Raw genomic sequence first — 9,512 nt, 5'->3', positions numbered from 1 at the left:
CCCATATGTTCGAGTGAGAATGTGGGCACGTTTGGTCTGGGATTTGAGCCTACAGCTGAAGATCTGAAGAAAGCCAAGGGAAGGAAAAAGGAAATATGGTCACTTCTTCGCCCAATGCCACTACTCAGTGAATCATTTGTTAAGATCGGTGTCACGAACCATGTGGAATTTGAAGTTGAATTGGTTGATGACTTCCAGAACCTTTTTATTAAAGTTGATATGGTTGAAGCAGGAGAAGGTACCAGTATGGCAGACGTGCAATTCATAGTTCCAGCTGTTCGGCTCAATAATTGGGAAGTCACTCCTCTCCCCGTCAGGAGGGAGTTTTGGTAGTTTATTTTTTTTTCTTTCTGTTTATCCGAGCTATTTCAGGGTTGTAATTCGGATTTTAGTTTGTTTGTGTTATGTTGGCATCTGTGTTTAAACCCTTATATCTTTTTATTTAATGAAATGCAATGTCCCTTTTGTTTCGTGTCTAATATATTTTGTTTTTCTTTTTTACACAGTTCTCTTTATGCTGATTCTAATGACATGACATGTATGTGGAATTTTTAGCCTGATCTTAAAATCCAAAATAATCAAGATGTAATGAAGCAGGATGGGGGATATGATGAAGAAGAAACACTAGAAGAAATAAGCAAAGAGTGGGAACAGTTTGAAGACAAACCGAATCCTAATTTAAAAGAAACTGAGCCAATAAATCTAGGGGATCAAGTAGATGTTAGGGAAACTAAAATCAGTGTACATGCTTTGCCACAGCTAAAAGATGGAATGATTCAAGCATTAATTGATTACAAGGATGTTTTTGCATAGTCTTATGATGATATGCCTGTTTTAAGCACTGAATTAGTGGCTCACAAATTTCCAACTTATCCCGCATTCCCTCCTGTTGAGTTGGACACAATGGCCGCTCCATGGCCGTTCGTGGCTTGGGGAATGGATGTGATTGGACCGATTGAGCCGAAGGCATTAAATGAACATAGGTTCATTTTGGTAGCCATTGACTACTTTACAAAGTGGGTAGAAGCAGTAACTTTCAAGTCAGTGACAAAGAAGGCTGTGGTAGATTTTGTTCATGCCAATATCATTAGTAGATTTTGAATTCCTAAGATGATCATTACAGACAATGCTGCCAATCTCAATAGTCATTTGATGCAAGAAGTATGTCAACATTTTAAGATCACGCATCGAAATTCTACTCCATATCGCTCAAAGGCCAATGGTGCTGTAGAAGCTGCTAATAAGAATATAAAAAAGATACTGCGAAAAATGGTACAAGGGTCTAGACAGTGGCATGAAAAGTTGCCATTTGCATTACTAGGTTATCGCACCACTGTTCGGACTTCAATAGGGGCAACTCCATATTTATTGGTATATGGGACAGAAGCGGTCATCCCTGCAGAAGTTAAAATTCCCTCTCTTCGAGTCATCGCAGAACCAAAGATTAATGATGATGAATGGGTAAAAACTCGACTGAAACATTTGAGTTTGATTGAGGAAAAAAGGCTAGCGTCTGTGTGTCATGGCCAGTTGTATCAGAGGAGGATAGCTCGAGCGTATAACAAAAGGGTCCGTCCTAGGAATTTTGAAGTTGGTCAGTTGGTATTGATACGTATCCTTCCTCACCAGGTTGAAGCAAAAGGCAAGTTCTCCCCTAACTGGTAAGGTCCCTTTGTTTTTAAGAAAGTGTTGCCCAATGGAGCCTTATATTTGACAGATATTGAAGGCAAAATGGCAGAAATAGCTATCAATGCTGATGCGGTCAAAAGATACTATGTATGATATTTGATCCTTTGTTGAGTTTATTTCATGTTTAGTACTTGCATTCTTGAAGATTGAGATGATGAAGACATTTTATTCTTCTATCCAAATATTGTGTCATCCCTTGTTTACTCGTTTGAGCTTCGTTTTATTTTTCTTTCATATTCCTCTTTTGGAATCAAAATAGAGTCAAAGATAAATGTCAAGAAAATAAGAATAAAATAAAGAGTTCGAAAATAAAAAAAAAATCAAAATCAAATTAAAACAAAGAACAAGCTGATGGAACTACGTCCGACCTGATTCTCCTCTCTCGGGAGTGAGATACGTAGGCTTCCCTACTACGGGCTCGGTCCAACCAAATAAAGATTTAAGATTCAACCAGTCAACAAAATTGGGGCATGATTCAATGTGTTGCTTGAGTCGATTCCAAAAGTTGTAAGTCCCACCCCCACTTCAAGTATCGTTTGGGCCTCTTACCATCTTTTCTAACCTTAACCAAAAGCCAAGTTACAACCAAAGAAAGTCCTTCAGATTAATTTTTGATAATGTTAAGGCTAAGCATGCAATGGATATGATGATACATTGTGAATTACCACTGGTCTCCCTCAGCATAAGAAATCAGGAAAGAAATAAAAAAAATGAGAGTCTTATTGGTGAAAACCCCGTGGGCATCATAAGGCGATAGTGAGTTGAGAGAAATGAAAATGAGAGAGTCTTATTGGTGAAAATCCCGTGGGCATCATAAGGCGATGGTGAGTGGAGAGAAATAAAAATGAGAGAGTCTTATTGGTGAAAACCCTCACGGGCACCGTAAGGTGATGGCGAGTTCAAGAGAAAAGTGAAAAGCAAAAAGAAAGAGATTTGTCGGCAAAAGTCTTTTAAGATGTCGTCAATCGAATGTGATGTATGAGTCCAATGGATTTGAAGAAGCGGCTCAGCAGCAAAGGCATGAACTCAACAACAAATGGGGAGTTTGGATAGGAAGATCAGGCAGCTCAATCCAAAATGCATGTCATACTCATTAGAGTTGGTTGTCGTATTCAGATAAGTTTTCTTTTTGAATATGGGACATTTTCCTTTTCTTTCATTTACATATTCATGCTTTTGTCCTTTTTATGTCATTTATCAAAATAAAAGTCATCATAATTTCTTTACATTTTAAGTCAAGTCTGTGTCAAAACAAGTGAGAAAGGATTTCAAAATTTACTACCAGTCTTTCCAATTATGTGAGGAAAAGCCAAGGAACAGCACAGGCAGAAATATGATCGTAATTCAACACGAAGAAAAAGAAGTCTATCAACCGACAGGCTATTGGATTCGTAGAAGCATTCAGATTTGGGAAAAGAGTGCACCTCAGGGGCATGGTAAAATGGAAACCCATTATTTGAGTCAGAACTCATTTCCCTCAATCTGGATTCGGGTCGATGATGCGGTAAGACAGGGCTGTTAGCGATTTGGAACAAAGATGAAAGGAACAAGTGCTGGGAAGATACCTGAGAAGCCAAGATCTGCAAGCCACCACTAAGTTTTTAACTGACAAATTTTCTTTGTTGATATAGGGGCAAATTTGCTTCACTTAATTCAGCTATCATTGGAAATGCACATCCATGGGAATTTACTTTCAGTTCAGGACCCTCCTGAAAAATGGGATTTTAGTTTCTGTTTAGGACGCTCCTGAAAAATGAGATTTTTACTTTTGTTCAGGACCTTCCTGAAAAATGGGATTTTACTTTATGTTCAGGACCCTCCTGGAAAATGGGACAACGCTTTCAAAAATGAAATACTACTTTATTATAATTCTTGTTTGGGATAATTTTCATTCTAGTTTTAATTTTGGGTTTCAGGAGCCCGCCTGAAGAACAGGGTGATGAAATATCAAGACAGAAGCCCGCCTGAAGAACAGGGTGATGAAATAGCAAGTCTAGAGCCCGCCTGAAGAACCGGGTGATGGAATAGCAAGTCAGGAACCCGCCTGGAGAATAGGGTAATGAAATAAAAAGTCATGCAACAAAGCAAAGTAATTGAAAGCCAAGCAACAAGTTGAAAGAAATGGCAAGTCAGGGGCCCGCCTAAAGAATAGGGTGATGAAAGTCGAGTCAAGAACCAACAGAAGCTGTATAGATAGGATTTTTGTAATTTCATTTATGTTTTAACTTGTAATTTTTATTTTTGATGTAATAACAGAGCCGCGGACTGGAACCTCGACGGAACCTCACTCCACTCTCCAACTCGGTATAGTCCACCTCTTCCAATCCTTTGAAATAGCCGTGACTTGATTTTCTCATAATTTGGCTAGGAAAGATGTCTTAAGTCAAGATCCGATTGTCCTTCTTCCTTCTGTTTCTTTCTTTGAATAATGGTCGGGTCAAAATTTGGTTTCGCTGTCTACTTATTTACCTGAAAACACTTCGTGTTTACATCCAAAGGGGGCATGATTTAGACACCTAATTTCGTCCCTCCCCGATGTCGTTTTTACCCATTTTATTTTTATCCTATCGTGTACCCTCACCCATGTTATTATACCCTCACAAAATACAAAAAAATATAACAAAATCCCTAACAAAACCTATCCTAACTAATTCTATCTTATCCTAACAACCTACCCAATCAAAATAAACCACCTCCCTACCCCCTACCCCAATGACCCTACCTACCTTACCCCTTTTCACACATTTTTGAACCCAGGGAAGGATGATATATTGATATACGAAAACCATTTTGAAAAGGAAAGAGCTTCATCTTCTTCACAGTGAAGATATACAGCAGATCTCAATTTTTTTCGGCTCCAAAAAATCGAACCTCTCATCACCATTAACATACACGTACACACATCACCCATATTTTCCCATGGATTAACACCATACGCACACACATAAACAAAATCATGCACATACTCGAAAATCGACAACCCGCACAGTAAAGAGAAGCAAGTTATGGAGGGTGTTTGACGGAATTTCGATGAGAAACCCAGTTTCTGTTCAAGTTTTCCTGGCGACCTCGGTGCCAGAGTCAGCTTCAATTGATTGTTGTCCGAATCAGTCTCCTAAACCCCAAAGTTTTTTTTCCTTCTATTCCTGAACTATATCTCGTTGGAATCCGACTATTTTAGTTTTTTTGGTCACCGTCTGCTCATCGGAGCTCAATTTCTGTAGCTTTTTTGGGTTCGATTGGATTTACGGAGCTTTCAGGTTTCATGTCTTTGCGATTCATTTTCGAAATCAGGTTTCGGATCCCTCGGTTTTCATTCCTATTTTTGGGTTTAGTTTTCCGTCCATCTCGACCAGTTTTTGGGTTTCAAAGTCCTTGATATCGAAGTTGGGATTCGTCACTATTGAGGTTCTGTTCCGAGTTCTGAAGTCCGGGCCTTCTTAAATGTTATTATCCACGAAATCGACTATCAAAAGGTCCGATCCTACTCTTTTCCTCTTTAATTTTATTGTTTACTATGTTTTGATATTTGGATTACGCTTTGGGTGTTGTTTGATACTTGTTGGTGATGAATGCATGTTGTTTTGATTGGTGATAGGTTGCTATTTTGATATTGACTTGTTGTTTAATGTTGTTGAAAAGTGATTGTGGGTCGTTGAAATAGAAATGGTGAATTTGGATTGATTAAAAACTTTTGGTTTAATTTGGTTTAAATATAAATATGGTTAAAATGGACTTGGGGGCGAGAATTAAAATTTGATATAATTGGTGATTTAGATTAGTTGATTTCATAGTGTGTTTAACGTGAAACGAGTGCTGACTGAACTTGGTAGTATCGTGATACGCAGTTTGGTTTAGGCAAAGGTAGGTTGGGTAGGCAAGATGTAAGACTTGGGATTGTTGAATGGTGAAATGTTCGTGGAATTGTTTTGATTTATACATTGACATCTATTGTATTAATTTGGCCGGGGAATGCCCCGAAGTATCTGTATATATTTATTCACCGGGGAATGCCCCGAAGTACCTTGTACTTGGAAGATGTTCGTGGTAAAGGCCCGAGGCATCAGGTAAAGCGGTAGAGCGTAGTCTAGAGTAGACTAGATTTATATTTCCGCATTATTTATTTTTGGACTGTATAATTGGACTAGACTTTACATTTCGGATTGTTTTGTTTTGTTTGATTGTTTTGCGTGCTTTTGTGTGGTTTATACATTTCGTAATGCCAAAATAGTTGATACACTCTACCAAGCGACCGTGGTTGAATCACGGGATCGAGGGGTGCCTAACACCTTCCCCTCGATCAACAGAATTCCTTAGCTGGAGTCTCTGTTTGCAAACCAGTTTAAGAGTCAAATGGTTTCGAAAAGGATTTTTCAAAGGTGACTTGGCACACCGGATTATGCCAAGTGGCGACTCTGAATAAAAAATGCAAATAATTCTTTTCCAAAATAAATTTTCATTTCTTGTCACTTAAATAATAAAGCTCTTTCGAACTTTAAAATATACATTTTTTTTTGGAGTACACGTAAAAAAAAAGGTGAGACAGAATTATCGTATGTTATGTATTTTGCAGCTCCTGAATTCAAGATTCAGGAACTAGAATCAATACATGAAAGCATAAAAGAGGATTAAAGTGAAGCTAGATTATACCAGCACAATTGGCAATAGCATTAGCATTAGAGAAATGTTCTCCCTGTTGGCCAGACTTCACCATTTGTAAAAGTTGAGAAAATTGTTTTTGTGTGATATTTTTCCTTGAAGAATGTGTCATACATTGGTCTTTTCCTGTTTCCTCTGAAGCCATTGCTTGGTTACTGGGCGACCCTCTTTGAAACCTCTTAGTCTTGGTAAACTTAAAATTAGGAGGGAATCTTTTTAACCTGTAGCAATGGTCGATTTTGTAACCAAGTTTCTTCCAGTAGTTGCAAAACATATTGTTCTTTTCCTCAGAATATCCTTTAAACTTGTTGTCTGGCCTATTATTTTTCTGATTTCCTCCTTGCTGATTTGCTGACAGGAAAGCTAATTCAATGAGATATTTATTTACTCATATGTATCTCACGTTGTTTTTCATTTTGGATGAAAAGTGAGTAAGCCTGATTAAAACTAGGGAGTGGCGAGATCATTAGAATAATGCTTCGAACAGAGGAATAGTTGTCATTAAGACCCATCAAGAACTGGATTAAACGATCATCCAGAAGTGATTTGAGGATTTTGAATTTCCCCCCACAGGTCCAATCACAACTGTAGTGCACACAAGTATTGAGAGCATCAAGCTCATCTCAGATCCTTTTTACCTTAGTGTAGTATCCGGGAATGTCAGAATTTCCTTGAACCAGCCCGTTCAATTCCTTTTGAAGCTGATAGAGTTGAGCACCGTTTGATTTTCCATATCTGTCTTCTAACTCATTCCAAATTTTATGTGTTGTTTTGGAGTACAACACACTTTCTGCGATATCTTTTGACAAAGAGTTTAAGATCCATGAGATTACCATGTCGTTACAGCGGCTCCATGGTTGAAAAAGAGGAGAAGAGGACTCTGGTTGAGCTAAACTCCTATCAATGAACCCTAGCTTATTTTTAGAAAATAGTGCGATATGTATAGCTCTTCGCCATCCTCCGTAACCCTTTTCATCAAAAACTGCATTCACCAGTATCATTCTCGGTGAGTCAGAGGGGTGAAGGTAGTACGAGTGGATGGAATCAGTCAAGGTAGAGTTGGTTGCATCCTTGGTGCTACCAGTAGCTACTGTTGTTGTTTCATTGGGTGTTGGATTCACCATTGTCAAAAAGATGAGAGAAAAGGGAGAAACAAATAACAAGGATTGAAAATGATATGAAAAGAAGGATCAACCCTAAGGCTATGATACCACGTAAGAATTGAAAAAATATTGATTGTATTGAATGCATTTCTCTGTAATACCAGGACGCATATACACAAAACTTCTAACCGGCTGAATATATACCTACCATATTTACCCTATAGAAAAATATGGACTTAATATATACCTACCATATTTATCCTATTCCCAACAATAAGTATGGAAAGAAATAAAGTTGCTGACATGGATACAAATTAGGGAAATAAAATGGTAGCTTTCATAAATTACTCATGTAAAAAATTATTTCACTTGATTACTTTTGTCGATAAAACTCTTCTTCCTCTTTCTACCGTAAAAACTTGGCTTGTTGTCTAAAGTGGAGATTGTGGTTCCAACAACTTTCACTAACACTAGTATATATCATGTATTTATTAATTGGAATTGTGATGGATTAGTAACTGATAAGTTGTGGATTAGAGATTTTGAATTTGAATCATATTGGATACAGAGTCGTAAATTTTAACCTTAGTGTAGGACTTTTTTTTGTTGTAAATCCAAATTTAATCGAGGTTGGATATGAATATCAAATAACGTTTGAAAAATAAAAAATAAAAAAAAGTTATTCTATGTACTTCAATCCACTTTGACTTGAACAAATGAGCAAAAATTATGTACTAGTATTTTTGTTTACGTTGACATTTATCGAAAATAGCTACTAATCGAGTTTTCCCATAATTAGGGATGTGAATTATGTCGTTAGCTCATTAACTTGGCCTCCGCCTAAATCCCATCTATAATGATTAACATACATACAAATACACCAACATGGGTGTTGGAATAGAGAAGATTTTTTTACCATGACACAACGAATAGGGTTTGTAAAGAAGAACGGATACATCTTCAAGAGGATATTTAGGTTATGAACAAACGAAATTCATCTATTTCATAAGAATTTCTAACGATTAATTAGTAACATGGGATCGTGGGTTTTCCTAAGTACTCCCTCCTTTCTATTTTATTCGTTATAAATTTTTTAACTTGATTTTTCATTTTACTTGTCACTTTTCATTAATCAACACAAGACATTTTTCTTCCTTTTTTACCCTTTGTATTAATTATTTTTTCTTTAAATTAAAATGTAAACATCATTTAATAGGAATACTATGATAAAGTAGCCATGTTATTAATTATTATTCTTAATCAATGTGCAATGTCAAATTATGACAAGTAAAATGAAATGACGCAAGTAATATTTACAATTAAATACAACAATATTTGAATTATACTCCACATGATTATCAATCTACTTTATTAATTATTAGATCACATCGTTGAGTGAATAATGACCAATAACAATAATAATAGTAATAATATTAACCGTTTTTATTACTACAACTACATGAAAAAGATCAAGTTGAAGGAGAAAAATCTAGAATTATTTTTTTCCCTTTTTAGCAGAATTATTGTGTATGTACTCTACTTTGGTACATGTGTAGTAAACTAGTATCATTATTCCGATTAATTGTGTGGGGTATATGTTATTTTTTATTAATACAAATATTTAATAATTTCATCGTAACTTAAACAGATCAGCCAAATTATATAGCAACATTCTTGCCTCTGGTGGCATTTAAACTTGAGATTTTCATAATTCCCAATTCATTTTATCAATCATCAGCTAGGTCACACCTTTGATTTCATTACTGAATACCATTTTCATTGGCATTATTACTGGGTCTTAGGGAATACTATTTTCATTGGTATTGTTAATAACACTTAGAGAACGACCAATTTGAAGGAGAAAAAAGATGTAAAAATTACATATATATAACGACATGTTTACTGAAAATTACTAAAAGTCCCAACTTTTTTAAAAATCTCGCAAAATCCCAGCATGTGGTCATTGATGATACATGTTAATTAATTTAGATACATATAAGGGATACATGTTTGAAGTAAACTAACTGACACTTTTTAAGGGATGTAACGGATAAATTAGCA

Source organism: Capsicum annuum, chromosome 1 (assembly GCF_002878395.1).
Source record: "Capsicum annuum cultivar UCD-10X-F1 chromosome 1, UCD10Xv1.1, whole genome shotgun sequence".
NCBI lineage: Eukaryota > Viridiplantae > Streptophyta > Magnoliopsida > Solanales > Solanaceae > Capsicum > Capsicum annuum.
Note: the sequence above shows the minus strand (reverse complement) of the source record.